The sequence below is a fragment of the Columba livia genome, chromosome 7 (assembly GCF_036013475.1).
Source record: "Columba livia isolate bColLiv1 breed racing homer chromosome 7, bColLiv1.pat.W.v2, whole genome shotgun sequence".
NCBI classification, from domain to species: Eukaryota; Metazoa; Chordata; class Aves; order Columbiformes; family Columbidae; genus Columba; species Columba livia.
In genome coordinates, this window is record NC_088608.1 from 11,827,189 (window position 1) to 11,846,048 (window position 18,860).

Sequence of the window (18,860 nt, forward strand, 5' to 3'; positions counted from 1 at the left end):
TCTTTTCCCTTTGAGAAAACATTGCACCATATAGTAGGGCAGTTTGCTATCCACTCACCTGCATCAGCATAAAGATGTTCTGCTGCCTATATTTTGACTGTTTTCATCAGGGCAACCCTGCTTCTCCCCTTGCAGCAGTACAGGGAAATAAAAACTTGAAGCAGGCTTGTGTGGTTATTGGCTGAACATATGTGCCCAGCTCTAAATTTAAACATAATTTAAATTTTTTTGCCACTGATATGTGCACTTTCCCTTTCTCTCAGTCTTTGTGAAGTGGTCTGGACATCTACAGCAAAATTACTTTTCTAATGAGACTGCTACTACTGTGGAATGGTGGTGGAGAGATCAAGCGTGGGTGAATGTTGTCGCCCTGCCTCCAGGCAATGAGGCCAGAGTGAAGATTTTCCTCCAGATCTCCCCCTAAGACATCTACCAATAAAGTTTAACTGAATGCCTAGAAAAAAGCTCAAGTTCGAGCAGGTCTGCTTAGACAGTTCAGTCATGAACAGATTGATTTGCTGTGTGAAATGCAGGCCAACACAGCCTACTCTGGTAAGGCTGCAAAACACGACACTAGCTGCGATTTGGGGTCCTGCCTTTGGATGACTTGACTCACCAAAAGCCTAGGTCTGATCCCTTCTTACCCCATAGGCATCTGTTCTACAATTGCATGTCCTTGTCCCCACTAGCACCCAGCAGTACCTGTTATCCTGCCTTCTTATGGTCTATGGCCGGAAGTCCTTCCATCCCCTGAGTGCAACTTGATCTCTGCTCTGTTTAACCCTTCCCCGTCCCTCAGTGCTGTGCGCCACTGTGTTTGAAGGCACCCAAGGTGGCCTCTTTCCTCTGTAAGCAGCGGCATTCATTCCCACCTGCACAGGCACTGGGAGCACTGGGTTCTGCCCCTACTCGGTCCACTCTCTGCTCCTCCAGCCAGCTCCCCGGCGCAGCGCTGCCAGACCTCCTGCGGCTCCAGCCGCCGGCGGGCCACGCAGCCTGCTCACCCGTGTGCTACACTGTGTGCTGGCAGCCCCGTGGATCGTTTCGCCCGACTAACGGGGTGCTCTCCTGGCCCCGGGTCACCCTACGGGTGGGGTGGCTCCGTGCCGGCCCAAGCCGGGGTGTGCGGGCCCGGCCCGCTTGCGTTCGGTGCCGGCTCTTCTGCGCTCGGTGGCGGCTCTCCTGCGCCCGGTGGCGGCTCTCCTGCCCTGGGTACCGGCCCGCCTGCGCTGAGTGCTGCTCCCGGGCGCACCGGGAGGCACTAGCAGCACCTAGTGGTAAAAGCCGGCCTGAGCGGCGGGGAGGGCGCAGCGGGGACGACGGGGCTCCGCCAAACATCCCTTTGTTGAAACTGCACTTTGCGGTGGCTAGAAACGACCCCGAGGGGGAAATTGCGTCTCTTCTTCATGCGGGACGGGGGGACAAGCCAAGAGAAAAGTAAAGTAACGGGCCTTTCTCCAGCAGAGGCGGCTCCGGACAGAGGTGCAGTTCAACGCCTCCGCGAACAACTGTGATAAGGGTACAGTTTCTGCCAAGCCCAGAACAGGAACCTGGTACACCCTCTCCCTAGCAAGGCTTAGGATTTGGAGACTGAAAACAAGTTTTTTGATATAGATGACTTCTCTTGCAATACCCTCACTTTTCCCATGGCATTTCTCTCTTTTTCAACTAATCTGAACTGTATAGCTTTGCATCACAAGCCCTTTACTAAAAGGATTTGAGTAGTTTCCCTGTTTGGCCAGTGAATTTGAAGATCTCATGCTGTGTAATGGTGTTAAAGCATCAGGACCTGAGTGTCCAATGAAACATTACAGGGCTTTAATTTATATGCACCTTTATTCATGGGTCTCTGAGCAATGCAGATGATCAACAGAAGTACTGCTAATTTTGGGAAGAAAACAGCAAAATAGTAGAAGGAAAATGCTCAACACACTCAAGCTTTAATAGAAAAGTGTTACCCATTAGGTCTTTAAATGTTGACAGATACTGGAAAAAAACTTAGTTTATATGGTCTCATGCTACTAGATCAGTGCCTCATCTGAAGGTCTTAGGAAAGGTTGAGCTGAGTCTTCAGGAAATTACAGTGGTGCCCCAGCAGCGCAGAACACAGCACAGGGCTGTTCTACTTCAAACACCCAGGCTGCTGTACATCATTATTTAAAATTTAATTTACAAAATTGAAAGATATCATGCTGCATATTAGGGAAATGTAGGAGCTTGACAGTTATTTACTATTCACGTGCAAATTAAGACAGTACCCTAAGAAGATGCTATCACAACAAATCAGCTAGAGTTTTTTTCTGTAGGTCTTCAGATGAGATGAGGGTGGAAAAAGAGGGGCAGATGCAATGCCACTGTGCACGGGGCAGTCCACTCAGCAGCTTCCATTATATGCCTGACTTGAGGCTTATCCCAGAGTTTGAGTTTTGAGCAGAATACATAGTCTCATTGCAATTATTTTGTTCCCATTACCTGTCCTAAACTTTCCAGTGAGACTTTTAAAATGGAAATGCTATACATATAAATAATGTATTGAAAGTTTCATACAAGCTGTATCCAAAAAAGCACTACTGCATGAACAGATGCAGTGATATAGCTACCCGATTAAGGAAGAACTGATACATTAAGAACAGGCAAATAACTACGTACTGCATAATGATCATTGCAGTGGATCTATGCTGTTACTTCTCTGAGACGTGAATTGGGAGAACACCCACTGCCACCACAATGCGCTGTCATAGCATTCATGTGCCATCATACAATTACACTGTTGTTATATAGCTGTAACGTACTGTCAACATGAATGAGTGGATCAGTCTACAGAAGAAAAAAATCCCAGCCTCATTATGTACATACACATACATATGCAACAGCACCAGTGCAAGCCATTCTGTCTTGGGATTTAGTTGATAAACAACTGAGGCTCTTATCTTGCGATTTTTAAATGTCACAAAACTATCCCAGATGTATTTTTATGCTTTTTCTGCTTGTCCATCAGCAGAAACCCTCCTACAGCTGTATGCGGTTGCCGCTGAAGGTGCACTGGCATGGTCCATCCCCGTAGGGACACGGCGGCACATCAGCCACTTGAAAAACACGATTGATGCAGCCGTCCCTCGCAACACACTCCCAGCGATTCCCCGCGGGCCGTCCCGGCCGGCAGTGCCGGGGAGGACGCGGGGCTGCGGGCGCTGCCGACCGGCCCCGGGGCTCTGTGAGCCGCAAAGCGTTCGGCGCTGCCGCCGGGCAGCGCACAGCGGCGCTGCTTCTCCCTTGCGCTACGCGCAGCCTACGCGCCTCGCCGCGGATTCTCCGCCGCCGCCGTTTCCGCTTTGCCGTGAGAAAACTTTGACGCTTCCCTCCCCCAGGTTCATTTTGAAGCCGTTCCTCCCCGCCGAGCAGGGGGACACGGCCACGGCGAGACGCAGCCCCAGTCCGGGCCCCGGATGCGGGGAGCAGCCGCGGGCAGGGGACTCGCTGCCGCGAGGGTCCGCACGGCAGCCCCGCGACGCGACTCCAAGCCCTAGCCCGGCATCTCTGTTGTGCCCAGCTCCCATCCCATCCTCAGCCACAGTAACGCTGCCGGCCCTGCCCCTTCCAGGAGGGAGGGAAGAGGGTGGATTTAGAAACAAACACCGCTCCGCCGCAGACTTTTATCCTCGTTCTTGGCTGGTGCCTCTGCTCCACCCTCGGCTCTCCTCACGCCGGCAGCACTTGAACCTGCCCGCCCGAAGGGGATTGCGCCATCCCCCCACCGCCGACCCCCCGGGCTGGCCCCGCCGGCCCCCCTCCGCAGCGGGCCCAGCCGCGGAGCGCCACAGTGCTTTGCGGACCCCCTCGCCGGCCCAGGGCGGCCGGCTGCGAGCAGTGGGGAGAGCGGCGAGCGCGATTCGCCTGCCAAGAAATGCCCTGTTGAACTTTGAATATATTAGTTGACATCAGTGCGAGTTGGGGCTGCCAGCCCCTAGCTCCCTCCTCCTTTCTTACCTCCTCCTCCGCCTCCTCCCCCTCCTCCTCCTCCCGGTCTCCAATGGAAAGAGTTGAAGCCGTGCTGATAGGAGCCGCCTGGAAGAAACAGCGGAGCGAAGGGAAGGACTTCGGTCCCAACTCCGGCTGCGCTGCGGGGACGCTGCCCGCAGCCGCTCGCATGGCCCGAGGCGGCGCGCCCTAAGCGCCGGGCTGGGAACAGCCGCCGCTCCGCTTCCCTGCTCGCCCCGCGCCGAACGCAGCCCCGCCGAACCCAGCCGAGCCGCGCCGCGGCTGCCCCCGCTCCTGCGGCAGCCGGAGCCCGATGTGCCGGTGAGCCCCGCACCGGGACCGGGGGGCCACCCCGTAAGCGCAGCGCGGCGGCGGGTCAGGAGGCGGGCGGCGGGTCGGGGCGGGGGGCGCTCAAACTTCCCAACTTGGAGGGGGGCCGGGGCGAGCGGGCGGCGCTGGGATGGGGATCCCAGGGCCGGGGAGAGTGCAGAGCTGCTGCGCGGCTCCGCTGCCCCCCTGCGCAGCCCTGCGGCGGGGTGATGGAGAGGCCGGGGGCACCCTGCGCGGCGTGGGTGTGTGTTTGTGCACGGCGCCCGGTGCGCCGTCCTCCTGCCTCCCGTGGGCTGTGGAGCGAGAGGGGCTTTTTGCTTGCCTTTTTTTTTTTTTTGTCGCTGTTTCTGGGTCCGGCAGTGCTGGAGAGGACATTAGCTAGGAGGTGGCAGCGGAGGTGGTTTCTTTACTCTCTCTCTCCCCCATGCCTTCCTAGCTCTCCCTAAACCCGCTGAGCGGGGCTGTAGCGAGAGGGAAGGGGGTGCAGTGGTGGGAAGCCGGATAGCCTAGACGGAGGGATATTAATGGTATTTTTTTTTTTCAGATGGTAATTTGTCTTTGTGGTGGGGGGGTGGCCCATTAAATTTCAGCTCACGTCCTGATGGAGATCAAAAGCGAAGGGGAGAGGGAAGCAGAGAGCCTTGTGTGGCTCCTTAGCTCCGTGTATTGTTAGAAACTTACGGGGCGGGGGGGTGTTGGGGATTCCCAGAAACAACCTTTGTCGATCCAGCTCCAACACCCACACCAAAAGTTGGGAGATCTGTGTTTTCCAGCACTACCATCTGCTCCTCCGTGCTACTCAGGAGCACGCTTACTGTTACGCCTCAGAGGAAACAAACAAAAGGTGTGCTTGCCAAGTCGATGCTGAACCTGTCTGTTCATGGGCTTCTAGGTGGAGTGTAAGTATAGAGGAGTATCTATGTCCTAAAGGTTCACTTTCCTCTGTTGGCTCAGTTTAGACTCTTAGATAATTTCCTGTCCTTAAAAAGGGTCTCCAAACATGGTAGATGCCAGGTCCAGCATGGATTTTTTTGTTGTTGTTTTGTTTTTATTTTTTGGTTGTGTGTTTTTTTTCCTTCTTTTTCCTTGAAGTATTTATGCATGGGTATATCTGTTTGGGACCATAGTGAAGTTTCATTTTTTGTTGTGCAAATGTTCCCTTTCATTACAGAAATAAACTTCCTAAATTATAGCCTAAGTGGCAAGAGGTTAGCTCCCTTTGCCTCTGGCTGGGTTCAGTGGTAGGCTGAGACCCCAAGCCGACAGCACTGTGAACAAAATAGAAATCAACTAAGCTAAAAGTGATAATGGGCTTTGATTCTTACTGCTGTTTGAGATCAGTACAGATCGCAGGTGAATGAGGGCAAGTAGGAAGAGTGAGAGTACCTCCTCATACAGAAAAGTGCTCTCTTGATTATATGTGTGATTTGTAAGCATCCAAGGGAGAAAACTGGTCATAAACTGCAGAGAGGAAGGTAATGGGAAAAAGAAAAATCCTGCTGATATTTAACCAGGTTTTTAAATAGAGTTTTCATTTTTAAACAACCACTTGAATAATCTATATATTTTCTAATTTTTTCTCCCTTTTAGACTAAAACTTTCCTGTTTGGATTGGATTGAATGATAAGTAGGCTCTGCACTAGGCAGTCTACAGTAGGGGATCTCTGTATTTTATGTCCCTTGCATTTTCAGTGAAGTGGAGGCAATTTCTCATCTTTTTTTTTTTTTTTTTTAATTTTCCTTTTTTCCTCTCTTTATTTATTTATTAAAAAAAATTTAGCTCCCTATCCTGCTTTCTTTCCTTGGAGAGATTAAGTTTTTGTCCTCTCCTGTCAGGGACATGTCAATCTTGAAGTCATGGGAGGGGGGGAGATCCCACTATTCAGAATATAGATATTTGCTTTGTTCATCCTCCCAGCCCGTTAGGCTGATGGAATCGGCAGCGGCTGCCCTCTGTGACCTCCCTCCCTTCCTGCAAAGAGCTGGGGCAAACAGGGAGGAGAAAATGTGCAAACTCCAGTGAGTGAAAAAGCACAACCCCAGAAGACAAAAGGCTTGAACAGAGAGATGTAGGGGTGAAAATCTGTGCGGAATAACTTGTAGCAAGGTGGCTCAAATCAGTCATATAGACTCGAAAAGATGGCACAGGGATGTGTTCAGTAGGAATCTGTGTAGTGTGACAGAAACTCAATATGTAAGTGGTGCCATGGGATTTTAGTTCCTTTGCAGTAAGATGAAACAAATGCCCGAACAAAATAGCTTGAGTCATCCAGTGTGATTGTCCTTTATTCTCCAGGCAGACAACTGACTTTGGGGAATATCCACCCAGACTTTATAGTCTTTGCTTCTTACTTAGTAGTCAGTTGTAGAAGTCCTGCTTGACTTGGGCTGAGACATGGTGGGTCTTTGTTTGAGGAAATGTTTTTGGAGAATGGTCTCATTCTGTGATATTAAACATGGCTTGAACAATGGGTTTCTATTTTAACCAGGATTAGTAATCATGTGAGCAGTCATGCTAGGGTTAAATAAGACCATCTGCATGGGTATGTTTTTCCTGAAACATATACATGACATGAAAAGTTTCTGTGAAGTCTAGGCTGTTGACTTGCTGTTTGGCGAAAGGGGGCAGTATCAAACAACACCACAAAGCATCCGCCGTGCAGCTGCCTTTCTGCCTTTAGCACTGACGTGTGCTGCATCTACTGGGATCTGGGAATTTAGGGTGCTATCCGGTAGCTCTTATTCAGGTGATTCTTTGTAAAGACATCAGGGAGGTTTACTGGCTGCATAAAAGATGCAGGATCAAAGCTGTCATTGTTTTACTTCGTGGTTGCATCACTTCCATATGCCAGTTAGACCAGTGAAAGCTTGGAAATTAAGGACAATGCTGTATGATTGCAAAGCTTCTTTTGCTCGCATTAAGTAGGCTTATAGTGGTAACCTTACTCAGCCCTTACTCCACTGATTTTAGGGAGAGTGTGATGAAGCCCTAGTTTTGGATTGCTGCTCATATAAATGACCCACAAGGAACTGTCATCACTATTTTCTGTACTAGGAAAACCAAACATTTTATTTTTTGAATTTAACTTTCTTTGAGAACTCACTTGTTTTAGCCTAGAGAAACCTATTGATATGTCTTATAAAATATTGGTTTTAGAATGCATTTTAAAAGCCTTTTTACCTTTTATTTTTCTATATGCCTGGAATAATTAGATTAGCATTTGTTAGCTCATGTTTTACTGAGAGCCATGGGTAATTTTGCTGAGGGTCTGTCAACGGAAAGCGATGCACTGGATTGCGGCTTGGTCAGGTCTCCCAAGTGTTGCTCACCGGCCGCCGCCATGGCAAGAGCTGCAGCGGCAAGTGCAGAACAGCCCCAAGAGAGTGGGGGAATGGTGAGGAGTAAAGAGACTGTCATAGTAATGTGAAGATGTTCCGCTGCTGGGACAGTGCCAAGACTTAAGAGTTCAGGTGTGGTCCAGTGTGAAGTCTGCAATTTGGTTTGCCTCGCTTCAGACCATGCCCAACCAGATAATTTTTGGTGTAAAGCTGAAAAAGGGAAATGTAATAATCTGCAGATAGTGCTGGAGGCAATTCAGAATGGTTCTCTAGGGGTGACATTCACTGGTGCTCGCTGTGCAGCATATATGTGGTATCAAGTCATGCTGAGATTGCAAAGTCAGTCTTAAGTGATAGACTTACCTTTTACAGACTGAATACTGTGCAGGTGAACTGAACACTATTTTAGGTTGAATCTTCGTGATTTAGGCCAGGAGACAAACCATGGAGTACTACAGCACCATCCCTGCTGTGCGTTGAAATGGGCTGTGTCCGAATACGATGTTGTTGACTTTGAGGATCAAGTCAATAGCTCTTTGTTATGGTTCTGTTGCCTTATTTTCTTTTCAAGGAGGAAAAAAAACCCAACCTCTCTGGAGGGAGCATGTCAGCTAGTCTTATTGTAGGGATAATTTCTGTTCTTTTTACACTCTGAGCTGCTGTCTCTTCCAGCATGTCCAGTACCAGGTCTCTCCTATGTCTGTCCATGGTGGCAATTTTCATTGGTTTCAGTGGGAACTGTGTGAGTGTGAGATAAAAGACTTCCACAGGTATTTGAGCTTGCAACTTGTGTGGACAGTGCCTCGCTTGCTGGAAATTACTCTTCAAGCACAGTTAGCTTCAGTATTTATTTCACCTCTTTTCTCTTTGTTGTTCAAAAAAATACTGCATGACAGCAGTCATTCCTTACCCCAGACTCAAGTGTGTGAGCAAAGTGCAGCGCAACTCCAACTGTGACTTTCAGTATGCAAGATCTCCTTGACTACGGAGCTACAAAGTTACCTCTGCTTCAGCACCCATATAAAGCACAAATTTTTAAGGTCCACACAAAATCACTCGAAGTGATTTTCTGATGATGAGTGTATGAGTAGTGATATTCTGGAATTATTACTGTTATCAAATATTTATCTACAAACCCAAGGGGTTTGTTTTGTTTCGGAATGTGGTAAAGTCTGAGAGGTAATTTGCATGTGAAGGATGTTACCAGGTTACAGAGTATGACTCTGAATTGGTGACAGGGCTATTCATGTGCTTATAATTAAGCATATACCAAAGCACTGTGCTGGTTAAGGATTGGTGTGTCTTTATTTACTTTTAAGTGAGCTTTAAATGAGATCATAGGTAAACATGCTGATTACCAGTCATAATCTGCAAATCAGTTGTGAACACCTCGGGAGTTTATAAAGCATCTGTGTAATTTCATTGTTTTTCAGTAAGGGGTCATTTGTGGAGAGAGCACAGGGTATTTTCTTCCCAGAAGCTGCTGTGAATGAGCTTGGTCTTACAAGGTGCTACATGTTCACTGTTCTTGTTAATGTGTCTCTGGGAAACAGCACCCTGCATGATCAGGACCTGATAAATACAAACCATAGCAGTGTCTGACCTCTGTGGGTCACCTGCTTTGTTGAGCAGGCTAAATACTTATGGGCTTGCTAGTCTCAATATATAACATACCCCCTATTAGGCTGCTGCTGGAAACCAAATAAATTGCAGAGTGCCAGTTTCAAAGGTTTGACTTCATCCATTGTGAAGCAACATGTGACCAGCCAGGACGTGGCAACCTGCAGAGAAGAACTGTAGTCATCAGTTTTATCTGTGCCAAATATTGTGCTGCGCTCAAAAGCTTAATTGTAACTTCAAACTCATGAGGCAGTCTCCATGATTGGGAATAGCATCTGAGGATCTGGTGATGCCAAATGGATCCTCCTGTAGCCTTGAACCCTTTTTGCTGTTGAGGACATACCCTGATGCTGGATATGCTCAGAAGTTAAGCAGAGATGCTGTCTGCAGTCCTGCAGAACAGGCAGGCTCTTACATAGATGATATATAAGCCATTTGCAGTTTAAGGGTTTGTGGCTTCTGAAGTTTGTGTATTTCACAGATTGCTTGTGCCATAGTCTTCAAAAACTGTTAGCTTTCAAGACAAGCAGATGGCTTTAACAAAATATATTTGCTGGCACCTGGAACAGGTGGATCTGGAATCAATTTATGCAGTGTAATTTTTTCCACACCCCTTTTGGAATAATTTTATACCATGGAGCTACCTAAAATGCTTATTATGTAGCCAATAGGGAACAGCTTCTGTCTGACTACATAAGATTTTACACATCTTTTATAGCTAATGCCTAGATTGAAATGCAAAATTTAGTGCTGGGAGTGCATGTGAATTTGTGCAACTCTCTGGAGAAAATGTGGGTGCTTCTATCAGTAAATGAATTACGTTCCTCCATAGAATGAGAGGATTTTTTTTTTAGTGGTAATGAATGTCCTGTGTTCAGTGTTTGTCATTTTAAAAGTAGTATTTTTCATTTCAAGTGCAACCTTGTGCAGATTACTGATGTAGAGTAAAAATGAAAAAATAGCTTTAACTTTATGTGAAAGGATAACAGAATGTGGTATGAAAGTGCCCTGACGCAGAGATTGAATTGGTGCTTCCAAAATATGGCTGTGACAACTGTGACTAGTTATACGAGAAAGGAGAAGATCCTGCCTGTCTTCTCGAGGGGCAGGAAACAAACTCCAATGAGACCTTGGCCACATCCTCGTTCTTGCAACAGAATCAGGACCAAGAAGCTTACCATAGTAACTTCAAAGAGGTTTTGAGTAGGTGCTGGGACCATCGGCACAACTCAGAGGTAGGATTAGCAAGTAAAGTTGGGAATACTTTGGGGCCAGTCTCTTAAGGGAAGAGAATGCTGGCTATGGATGGCCCATTGGGCAGGCTTAATTGCTTTGCTGTGTTGCCTGGCCACGTGGAAGTTGTTTATCCTGCTGTTTCAGCTAAAGGTTGCTTATTTATCTCCTATGATGCTGATTTACAGTAGATCAAAGATTAGGGGAAAAAAATAAGAAAGCAAAGGGTAGGAAGGTCACTCTGGCTAAGTCCATTTGACAGGATATTGTAATAAATTCAAGAACGTAAAAAGAGATGTCTTTTGGAGTCTGTATATTTAGTGCAGGGAAGGAAAAATTGGCTATGTCTCAAAAGTTTGCTAGAGTGATTACAGATCCCCCTGCCCAGCCTCATGTTCCTTTCTCTGCTCTTTCTTCCTGATTGAAGATGATTGTCTGCCAGAAGGAGATTTTCAAACACATGGTTTGGACAAAGCAATCAGTCTATATTTATAAACCACTTAATATTTCACTCTCTGACCTTTTGAGGTCAGGTCCACATATGAAGGGCATTTTCATTAAAAATACGAACCTGAGGCTCCATTTCTGCCTGTGTCCAAGGTGTTCCTCCAGTCAAAGAGAGCTTAGCTTTTAGTTGGAATTGCAGCTAGTAACCACCTACTTAAAAGACAATAATAACAGTAATAATATAATTAGCGGCTTGTGGTAGGATAAAGATACATTATTTAAGGTGAGCAAAATAGGACTATGCGCTTTATCTATGCACTGTTCCAATACTGTTGAAGGATGATGTCAAGTAACACATAATACAAATTATGAAGAATTCCACAGTTCCTGCTTTATGAGAACAATCAAGTGATATAATAGCACAACATACCCTTATTTCTGTTTTGACAACCATGCTCAGCAGTCAGAAGTAATAATCATCAGAAAGTGAAACTGAGGCATAAAAGGACTATGGACTGGAGAATTCTGTGCTCATCTGTTAAAGATATCACGAAACATAATGATGCAGACAGGCGCCAAGTGGGGTTGCCAGCAGCTGAAATCAGTACGAATTAGACTTTGAGGTCTGTAAAAAGTCTGGTCTTATGTGACTCGCTCAAGGTCGTAGAGTGCATTAGTGGCAGAGGCAAGGTTACAACCCCTGAAAACACTTATTCATGTACTTAATCCTAAATATGTAGTTAAATCCTATGAATGAAATGTTTCTTCTAATTGTTTTCCTGCATCAGAGCCCTGAACTTGTGCATTACAAGACTATGCATTTGTCTCGTTGCTAGTAGGTAACTTGATAGTGCAAATCCTTTCCTCACCTAGGCAGTTCAGTTCGAGTTAGTGGGACTGCAGTCTGAGGAAAAAAAATACCCTGATCACAAATGCACAATTGGTCCTGACATTTTGAAGATGAACTAGGGATCTTTCCTATATTTTGTATTTTTATATGCACACCAGACCTGCATCTATATAGACTGAATTAAAACAAAAGCAAATGATTAACATCTTTAAAATTTAATGTTTTCCCCCCTTAACCAACAGAAATTGTTCCTGAGAGAGTAATTTACTAGATACCTTCTGTATTTGTCTAGGACTGTACATCAGGAATACAAACCATGATATTGCTAATGCTGTGTATTCCTTCTAACAGGTCTTTGAAATATTAAACCAACTTATATTTGGAATGAGCTTTGTGCATCTCCTTGTCTATGGTTGCTTTGCAAATCCAGGCTTCACTGCTTTGCCTCGGAGAATTATGAGTTTATTATACTCCTGGAATGCTAATAGCACTTCGTTTTTTCCCTAAATTTCTTCTCATATTTATTTATTGATTCTTCATTTGAGCACAGATTCACAGATAATGATGGTACTACTGAGAATAGCTGGTGTGAGTTAATTTAAGAAGGTTGAAGTTACAATGCCATCCTTCTTTGCCAAGAATCTCTCTGTAAAGTTCATAAGCTAAGGCATCCAAAATGGTAAATTAGTTAAGACGACTGGATAAGATTACTCCCAACGTTATATTTCATTCCTAGTTTCATAAAGACTAAGTGTATCAAGGCTGACAAACCTAAATGTAATTTTTCATTGAAAACTCATTGGCAGATTTGCAGCTGATGTACTTTAGGGAAGCAGGCTTTTCTGTGGTTACTTGGTCTTAAATGAAGTGCATTAACTTGTGAGAGAATATATGTGAACTGCGTTTTTAGCATTTCACCCTTTGGTTAGCATTTTAGTTTTGATTCATGGGATTCTTCCCCCTCTAGTCCCTCCTCCCACAGTGATGGATGCTAACTCCAGAAAGGTGCTTTCAGTCATTTTGTCTGTCTTCCCTGAAGGCACAGAATTTCCCTGAGCTGATTCATGTTTGAGCTGGTCAAGTATTCTAAACAAGCATTCAATTTCGGTTTAAATATTTCTGAAGGAAGAAAACATCTTGGTTAGGTGTTTAAAATTCAGCAGCCTTTGTGATTATGTTGCCTCTTAGTTTCTCAGTTACCAGGTTCTTGGTTCTCTTACACTCTCATCTTTAGAGCATCACTTTTTCTTGCTGTGGAAATACTTGTGAACTGCAGTCAGGTCATCTCTTAATTTCTCTGTGATATTTCAGTATGGTACTGGATTCTTCTGTGTTTTTTTCAGTCCTTATTGCCTGATGGCTGTTCTCTGCATGCTTCCTAAGGATGCTACTGGCTAAAGAAGACAGTAACGCTGACAGCTGCAAAGGTTTGGGAGAACTGGAACAGCAGAGATTGCAGAGCAGAACTGAGTGGATAGATAGCAGGAGGGAAGGACTATAAAGTCATAAGGCAGAAAATAGGGATAGTGGTATAGGAAGCTCTTGACATGCAGAACCTGGTGCGATATGTGCCTGGTGAAGAACTGTAGTAGCTGTAGTGGCAAAAGGCAACAGCAGGTTTGTAGTGGCAGAGGAGGGCGGCTGGGAGGTGGGCAGGGACTGCAGCAGCACTGCTTGGAAATCAGAGCAGCGCTGGATCAGAGGAGCTCTCTGCAGGGAAATGTCAAAACATCTGTCTCTGCTTTACCTGGGCACAACCAGACTGTCTTTCGCTCAGGAGATCTGCGATGTTGGCAAAGAGAAAAGAGACACTTTAAACTAAGGGCAGAGTTCAGGTTGAATTTCTGGTGCGGAAACCATTCTGTTCTTGCAAGTGTAAGATCTGAGTTTGTAGAATAAAACTCACTTTTGTAATCTGTAGAAATGCATGAAGTGTTACTCATTTCACTGAAATGACCTGTGGGTGAGAATTTACCGGCCTGAGTTCTTGATTGCTAACAGAAGGCAAGCACTCTTAAACTATTTCCAAACGTTATACTAGTGTATGGTTGGGCTGCACTAACCTTAACTGTGATACTTGTGGTCTGGGAGGACTAGAACCTTCCCATAAGTAATACCATTTCTGTTTTTAGTTTGGAAAGATGTTATCATTTAATGAAAACTCTTTGTTTTCTGGCAGCCTACTCTGCTATCCATTTACAAAGCTCTCAAAGGACTTGGACGTCCGTGAAAAGTGCAAGAGCCTAATTCTACTCACAGGTACACTAGTGCAGCCTCATTGAAGAGCTGCGGTTTTCCTTGACTGAGGACTAGAACTATGAGGCCCAAAGCTCAAAGACAAGTTTGTACCTATGGGAAAAGGTTGCATAGGGATGGTATTTTTCCAGAATTAGGTCTGCAAGATTGTATTGTTTCAAAACCCAGCATCAAGAGGAACATTTCAAGTTTAATTTTTTTAAAAAGCCCAAACAACAAGATCGCTATTTCTAGTGAATTTTAGGCTTCCCAAATGTTTGAGCATGGGCTGCAGATGCAATTGATTAGAAACAGAAATAAAATAATGAGGCTTGCCTTTTTTTTCCTTTCTCAAGCTGATTCAACTCAGGAAGGAAAAAAAACCCAAACCTCTGAAGTTTTTACTTGGCTCGAGTAAGACTTTTCTCCACAAATAGACCAAATGAACTACTGAAGTGCTCCAGTGAAGTTATCGCAAGGACCTGAGCCAGTGGGATTATTTGCATGGCAGACTTCTACCTGGTAGAATCGGGGGTTTGAATTAATAGTATAAAGGATTGGAAATAATCTGATGTCTGCAGTTCTAATGCTCTAAGATATTTCCAGAAGAGATAAGGGCCTGATCCTGTACCAAGGGACACCAGTAGCAAAAGTTCCATTTATGTAAGCTAAAATTGGATTTTTCATTAAAAACAAGCAAACAAAACCCCCAAAAGTTCATGTCTTGCAGTTTTTATCCAAGGACGATTTGCTTTTGAAATTGGCAGATTACCTGAGTCTGGGCTGCGGGAGTTGGCCCCAGGTTTTCAACCTGACAGTACCTCTTTAAAATGCAGCAGTGTAATTTAGGCATCTCTTATTTGTTTTGAATAGCAGAACTAACATGTCTGTCAGTTACAATGACTTGATAGACATGATTAAAAGGCAGGAGATCAGGAAAAATGTGTGCTTATCACAGCCAACCCTCCTAGATGAAAAAGTAAGTGGCTCAGTGGCATATTTGTAATTGAGGTATAACTGAAAGCGTTTTTGGAAATGTGCTTTGTAGACTGCTTTGAAATGGTGTTTTCTATTATGACCAGTTTCTGGAACAGATTATCATGATTGTAGGAAGCACTTCAAAGCAGATTGATGTAGGAAGATCTTTCCCCGAAAACTTTGGCTTCTCTGTAAGACAGAAAGCTACAAATGTGTCTGCAATCTGTGTTGTTTCAGCTACAACAGCATTTATTTGATAAAAACGGGCTGCTATTAATTTCCAAAATGCTACAAAGCTCTTTGTATTTTGCTGGCCCCTCTGTTTCACAGAGGGTTTCAAAGGTTGTGTTTCCTTTCTCCCATATACTTCTAGATTTCTGGCTTGTATTTTTTTTTAAGAGCTGAGATTTAAACTTTGTAATGAAATATTGAGCTGCATCTGATAAACAGCCAGACACTAATTTAATATATCAGTAGCCAGACTTCCTAGAACAAATCTTGACACATTATCTAGTCCATTCCCCAACCTGGGCATCAACTATACCATCAGCATTCAGCTGAACACAGGCTCAGCTGAACTCCGCAATAGCTAAATCTTGGTAGGGGCTGGAGATTTGCTTAAAATATATTCACCTCTGAATTTTCACCCACAAGACTAGATATATTCCATGTCAACAAGATTCCTAAGAACTTTACTTGTAGGCTGTATCTTCAAGAACTTCAGTCTTTTACATACTTGCAAACACAGAAGCAAATGGGAAAAGCCAGCTTTCTGGTTGATATGAAACCAGGTGGTAACAGCATATTAAAGCGTGGTGGGATGTCAGTAAATTTTTAATGTTTTTTAAGCATATTGAAAAAGGAGAAAGCTTCTGCAGAAAATGAAAGGCAGCAGTAAGAAGAAAGACAAGAATCAACTAGAACCGTGTTGCTCCTCTATATTTAGTAGCACATGTAGAGGACAGGAAAGTTGTCATGTTTCTTTGTGCCTTATCCAGCTGTAATATATCAAACCCATTGCATCATCCTTTATGATTCCTAAGTGAAAAAAATTCTGTTTTGCCAGGGAATAAGCTGAGGTAAAGAGAAGTTGGGGTCCTTGCCTAAGCCCGTAGAGGGAGGCAGTGAATGAGAGCCCTGCAGTCAGTTGCTTTTTCTTGTTTGACAGCAGAAGTATGATGAATTCTTTATGTTAAAGCAGAAGGGCCTTGAAATAGTCCCTGCCCTTTCTGGGAAATTATTTTTTCCTATAAAGCAAGGCCAAATGCTGCTGATGGATACCTTATGAATACTAATGGTAACTGTTAAAAAGATGTTTTTTAAAAGTCCACAGTGTCATCAAATGAACAATTCTGACAAATAACTTTGATACCGAAATGTTTTCTTGCTTTTCTCTATCAGCTCTTTCAATAACTAAAGCAATACACTCGGTACACAATAATCCGTGGATTCAGTTCAAAGTTGCCATCTTGCTGTGTGAAGCCCCACCAGCACCTTCTCTGCAGAGTTGTGCTCAAGCGTTTGTCACCTTCTGGAGACTGGCAGTCTGTCCTGTTTATTAAAGGAAACAGCTGTTGGTAGAGAGACTCTTCCACACAACTCATGTTGTAGTTTGCCTCTTGCTTTCCTATAGTCACTCCATGGCTGGTGTTCACTATAGAATGCGGGAATAGAGGCTGAATGTGCTACAGGTTCAAGTATCATCAAACACTCTTCAGCCCTGGCCCCTGAAAGGGCTCTCCTTGTAACTCTGCTTTGTGGTGCTTCTTTAACCTGGTCGTCCTCACTCACACATCATGTTGTTGTTTAAAAACCTGCTTTGTTCCTTGCTCAAGCTGCTTCACTTCTTTCTTGCTCTGGTACTTAATTCCATAAAATCTGTTCTTTTATTCTAGAATACAATTTATTTTTAAAATGTGGTGAGTAAATGAAGTTATCTTATGCAAAGGAGTTATTCTGATTCTTTCTGAAATTAATGCAGATCACTTTTAAATAAGCTTCTAAAGCAGACAGCTCTGTGAACTCTTTCTTACCCTTTCTTTTCTCCAACATAGAAGATTAATAGCCAAGCACCAATTTTGCCTGTAATTTTAGTGAGCATACATTAATCTACTTAATATGTAGTATGCTTCTTGCATCTACACGTAATTAAATCATATTTGTTCTTAGAAACTATTCATCTAGTATAAACCTGCTTCCTGAGTAAATATTCCTTTAATTAGTAGAACAAATAGATTGCGGGATTTGGAGTTGATTATCACAGCATTCCTTTCCCTAATGTCTGCTTCAGATCTGCACAGCAGAGAGGTCTGCTAAATACAGCCAGGGAACGCAGCAGCAAGCTTTTTTGCAGTTTGAAAATAAATACATCTTATGAATACTTCACACCTACGGAACCCTTCATTTGGGGATTACAAAGTGCTTTGCATGCTGTGTGGGTATTATTTATTTCCAGTTTAGAGGAGGATAAAATAAAGCAGAGGGAGATTAAGGCCAATACGCAACATCCCCATATTGCATTAATAGGCGTAGCTGTACTAAGATGTGTGTGGTTGTATGCTGCTTGTGTAGAACAGCAGAAGACATGGCTTTTTATACAGGCTAATGAGGTACAGCCTTCATTTTTGGATGTCTGGTTGTGCATTTCTGGTCTCAGTGCTCCTGAAAGCTCAAAGCAGATGACAGTCAGGACACTTAGAGATATGAGGGATCTCAGAGCTGTGCCTCTTTTCAGATTTGACCACTGGTGTTTAGTGGCTCAGGACTGGGGTGTGTGGTCAGGGGCAAAGCTGGGGTAGGAGTGCAGGTGTCCTGCTGCCTGGCCGTGCTGTGCCAGAGCAGAATTTAGTCACAGATGCATATCCCTGTCTTCATTGCACAACCCATCTAAGAGGCTGGAAGGTCCATCTGAACATGCATGATAACAAAGCCATGTGCATGTCCTCAGTGTTTCTCCACTTGCCTCTAGGAAGTTGTGTGTGTATGTGGGTGTCACTGTTTCCCAGGATTTTTTTATGTTGAGACTGTATAGGAGTAATTCCCTAGAAGTTATGGGAGAAATACATTTTCTGTGGGAGGAGTGTTGAAGAGTTGTCAGCAGCTTCATGTTTCCTAACTGCAGGGTAAGGAGTTTCTGATAGAGGAGGGTAGATATGGAGCTCTAACTTTCTCCTGCTGTGTTAATTAGCTGGAGTTTAAAGCACTTCCTCTCCTCAGCTGCAGTTTCTTATGTGTGAAAGTGAGGTAAGAGGCCATAGCCAAATGAGAGCCCAATTAAGGATGCAGGTGAATGGGGTTTATAAATGGCTGTCTTCAGTCTGAGCAGAAGACCATGTCTGCCAGTGAAATACTGTTTGGACATATCCTTAATGAAAAGAAAGGGTTTACTGTGGAGTGAGCAGCCAAAACATCCTTTCTGCTGTTAAAGAGCAGCATGCCACGCATGCTGTGCATCCTCCTGGCTTTGCTTCAGGTTTGTGGGCAATGGAGGTGGCATTTGGAGGAGACTTGGGAATGTTAGAGCTGAGAAGGCACCTGGATGCTGTGTGCTACCACGTTAATGGGGACAGCTCTTCACATCTCCTTCTCTTTGGATGGGTTAAATTCATAAAGCCATCCCCACTCACACACATACTGACTTACAAAAATCCTCTCTTCTTACAGTTGCTATTTTCTTTTTTTTTCCCCTCACTGGACCTATTAGATGTAGCTGAACCTGGTCAGATCATGGACTGTGAAAGAAAGAATATGTTGCTTAAACAAAAACATCTTTAGCAGCTAACAGGTTTAGAGTTTGTTTTTTTTCTCTATGTGCTTCAGCTCTGAAAGCCCAAGGGTTGTTTCTCTATGG

General features: G+C 44.5%; 1 protein-coding gene across 7 annotated transcripts in view; it reads left to right on the forward strand.

The window, feature by feature from the left end:
- Positions 1-4,132: 4,132 nt before the first annotated feature.
- Positions 4,133-18,860, forward strand: part of SEMA5B (semaphorin 5B) — a 269,944-nt gene continuing 255,216 nt past the window's right edge. For 3 of the 7 annotated variants that reach the window (XM_065070526.1, XM_065070527.1, XM_065070528.1), the window contains exon 1: positions 5,020-5,207. The gene's annotated coding sequence lies outside the window, so the exon portion shown is untranslated. The other 4 variants (XM_065070521.1, XM_065070522.1, XM_065070523.1 and 1 more) reach the window with 4 other exon arrangements.